The following is a 4430-nucleotide window of genomic DNA, read 5'->3' as shown; positions in this document are numbered from 1 at the left end:
TGATGTGAACTTTATAAGCTAAGACCGGGTTTATTTAAGTAATTTCCATTTCAAGAACAGGGTAAAAGAACAGATTGTGTCTTTGCTTGTCAGATTGGCGCATAGCTTTAACGTTTTACAAGAGACATAAGATCACTTTACCTTGAGCTTCATATTAGTACTTGAATTTCACATACAACAAAACTTTTTAATGTTTTAATTTGGACTTTATCTGTTTCTTCTCTGTACTAAACAGATTGAATTACAGTTTTCTAAGAAGCCGTAAAAGCATTGTGTTCCATGTGTAATTCAATTCTACAGCAGCTTTTGCCAGTGGCAATGATTTCTATTAGATATGGTTGATCAGGTCATCCCATTAAAGTCAATGAATGTCCTCTTTGCTCTCCAGTGCTTGTTTTATAAAACCCTAACAGGGCTGGTTTGGGGCATTTTGTTTGTGAAGATTGAATAACTGCAGCAATGGTAAAGCAAAGGAACAGGTAACACTGGTGGATAATGTGTTATTACTGTTGTTGTCTTGTGAATTAGTTCTATTCTTTTGCGCTTTGCTTTGTACTGTCAGATATCTCGAGCCAAGAAAGACCAAATGTTTTGTGTTAAGACCATAATAGTATGTGGTGGTGAGTGTATTTCTAAATCTACTTGTGTGTTGCAGTGCATGCAGCAGCTGGGTTTGTTACAATTTCAAGGTAGTTTACAATAGCATAGTTTATTAGAAACTGTTCCTTAGAAATGACATACAGATGTAAAACAGGTGTACACGTCACATAGGTGACATACTGAGAACAGACAACAACAGTGTGTAACCTTGACCATCATGCTGCTCTCGTAGATGCGTACAGGGCTGCTTGAGGCAATATGATATCATTCATCAAGCTTTACCTTGGATATCCTGGATGTCTGCTTCTGCCTGCGTCTTAAGGGTCGGGCTTCTCCATGTTGGCCTGAGAATGAGAAGCTAATGAAAGAAGACACAGCCTCTCAGCAGTCAAGCTGTGAACCCTCTGGGTTTAACCTTTGCATTTGGTTAGGGTCACGGCTAATATCTCCACTGCTGCTTCTTTCTGTTCTGCTGCCTGTTCTTAAGCATGCGCTGCTACTTCTTTACATTACCTAATAAACTAGAGCCACCTAAACCGATAATAACTCCCAACTCCTTCCGTAAACACACACACACATATACACACCACTACATCATGACCTTTCACCCACCTCTCTGAGTGTTTAGATGACCTCACAGTTTCAGTCTCAGTAAAACCTATTAACTCTACCATTAGTGTCAAGCTTACATCATAAAAAGCACCTTAACTCAAATGGTACAGTTAAGAATGACTTAGAATGACCATTTATTAGATGTTTCACAGCACAGCTTAACTGAAACCTTACAGATTGTGCTGTGTATGTGTGAGCCGGGATTCTAAAATTAGGAAAGAGCACATTGATATTTTTTAAAAAAGTAACATTCTGACATTGAGGGCCATTTCTTATTTTGTCATTCCATGTACTTAAAGTACCATGTCATTACGACATCGTAATCAGGTCATGGTATTAGCACTGAGTGGGGTTTGTTTTGTTTTGCACCCCATTAAAACTCTGGTTTAAATCTCTCCAGGCCTCACGAAAGGAGGAGTGTCACTAAGCTTCTCTATCTGGGCTTGACTGGTATCTGCAAAGATTTAAGCACTTCAGCAATGTTAAGTCGTATTCCCTGCATGCTTTATACATTAAGTGAGAGGAAACAGCAGTGCAAGTCAGGTGTCCAGTCTCATAGAGTAATATTCTCAGCAGCACATCTGGAAAATGTGTGTATGCACCACAAGTAGGTGCTGGCCATTTCAGTGCGATCCTTAGCAACACTTGATCTTGGGCTTCAGCCGGCACCTACGCTCCAAAATCAGTGTGGTGCCACTGTCTTCATAATGTTTCAAATAATAACCAGATTCAACTATATGTCAAAGAGTTTTATCTTTCAGCAGGTTACACCCCTTTAGTCCCCAAGAGGTTTGTGAATAGAGGACACAATAGAGGGGTACACACAATTTGAGATTGAATGGTGAGTAGTAATTAGGGGGCACAAAAAGGGAGACTTCACAGCAGGAGGATTGGCATGACTGCTGTTTGAACTGTGAGAGTGCTTGAAAAAAGAAAAAAGAAAGGCTTTTTGACTGACAAGTCTCACAGTAAAATTCAGACGAAAGAATAGATTCAGAATAAACTTCTCTTTTTAATTTAATTCTCATATTTGAAATTTTCTCTTACTCTTGCACAGTCCTAAATGCCACATTACATCATACTAGGTTTCGACAGTAGAAATCTCTTGTCTCAGAGCGCAGAGGGATGCGTTTGAGTTTATTTGGATCATATAAACACTTCCACACCTTATTTGGCCACTCTCACTGACAAGTAAAAGACAAATGTCTTTTCCACAACCTCAAGCTAACCCATCCTTGAACGTTACACAGGAAAAGTTGTTGCCTGTCATCTGAAAACATCTGGAAAATAATCAAAAACAGAGATCTGAAAGACCCAAAACACTGAACAAGAAAACAGTGTTGGACCACTGATGTTTCATACGGTTCCTCAAACCTTGCCCTCGCCAGGGACCTTCACTGTTCCTATAAACCATCACGCAGGAAATGAGGAACAATCACTTTCCTGAGAGCATAATAGAAGAGAGAAAATCAACAAGGTGTCATCGAGTGCGATAAGGAAACGTAACAATGAGGTTTGGAGGAACTCCCCTAAGAGCTGAAGGAGACAGCTTGCGAAGCTCAAGCCTGCAGGAGTCAAAGGTGGTGCGAGATGTGTGTGCTGTTGTGAGGGTGTGTGTGTTTGCGAGTGCAGGACATGTAAAAAAACCACACCATGCCAGCATCTACAGAAGACAACACCCACAGGAGTTAAATGAACTTTTTGGACCGAGCAGCTGGATGGAAGCCATGTCTGTTTCGTGCGAGGACAAAACAGTGGGCCCATCATTACAAAAATATTTCAAGCTGCCAAGTATTGTCGAAATTCAGAGGATTTTATTGCAAATTATACTTGATGTTTCAAAATTTGCCAAAATATTCAGCGTATCATGCTGTGTAAAATAATGTCCAGCACATGTAGAATATTTCCAATGGATGACGACAGCCATGAAAAACAAAGCATCTTGTGTCTGAATGTTTCACTCACTGTAAATCATTGCTTCAGTCATGTAGGGGGTATAGGAGTGAATACCATTAAATGCATTTAACATCCAGTGCATTGCGTATTTTCGCTCACTCTGTGACTACAGCCAGCAACTTACCCAAACTCCTCTAACCTGTAGAATAATGTTAATGCACACTGTGCAGAATGTTTGGGGCTGCACATCCATGCTCACCACATAGGACAAAGGAGGGGTCACAGCAGTGTATAGACCCACACCCAGGTATCCTGTTGTTTTACCGAGAAAGGTCCATTCTGTAGGGACATAAAGCCAAAAAACATCCTCTTATGCAACATTCTTTAAAATTCCTTGTGTTAGTGAAGCCCGGTTGCTTTTCGTTTGAAATTGTCTATGGAATCATAGCACTAACAGAGAGTCAACATTGGATTCTGTTTCTGTATTCATGCAGGTAAAATGTGCATCTAGGGCAAGGACAGCATATATAGTGTTCATACAGAGATGTAAAACATGTGGTCATAGTCACAATGGATAGATGCACTTTAAGCTGGTATTAATAAACTTGTGGCAATACATGCAGTATTTACCCTCTAAAGACCATCAACACTACACACCAGGTAAAATACCCTCAGCGATTTGGAAATAAATCATTGACTGGGTGTAAACTTGTCAGGTGAAACTCAGATAGGATTCCTGATTTTGTCTGAGACAGTTGAGCTACCTGGTTAAATTGAGGCACACAGTTGTGTCACATCAATTTAACAGCGAGGCCTGTCGCTTCTGACCTTTCTTTCCCAGCCTAGCACAGATAGTCCCTTGTCTGGATGAGACCTGTGTCCAGCGTGGGTCCACAAACACAGGCTGCTCACTCACTTCAGGTCCTGAGGAGACCAAATCAGATTTACCAACACATATCTCCCACAATCAGCTGTGACAGGATCACCCCCCAGGCAGGGCTGAAATGGATACAGCAATATACAACAGCCATACAGAGGAAAGAGAGAGGACAGAGTGGTGTGGGACCAAAGAGGAGTGCGGGTGCTGTGGGTAGGGAAGACCGCTGTAAGTGCGGCAACAATGTGACTTAATTGATTCCATGCCATCTCATCAATTTTGATTAAAATGAAATGAGCCTCTGTACGTTTGAAAAGGTTAAAACAAATTGAAGTTGGAAATCACAGCTGGTAATCACAGTTTGTCTAACAGCGGGCTTTTAATGAAGCAACCAGTTCGCCATCATTCATTTCAGCCTCCTGTGTGCATATGGAGCAAGACTGTG

The sequence above is a fragment of the Scatophagus argus genome, chromosome 1 (assembly GCF_020382885.2).
Source record: "Scatophagus argus isolate fScaArg1 chromosome 1, fScaArg1.pri, whole genome shotgun sequence".
In the NCBI taxonomy this organism is placed as follows: domain Eukaryota; kingdom Metazoa; phylum Chordata; class Actinopteri; family Scatophagidae; genus Scatophagus; species Scatophagus argus.
The sequence above is the reverse complement of the archived record's forward strand: the minus strand, read 5'-3'. Positions refer to the sequence as shown.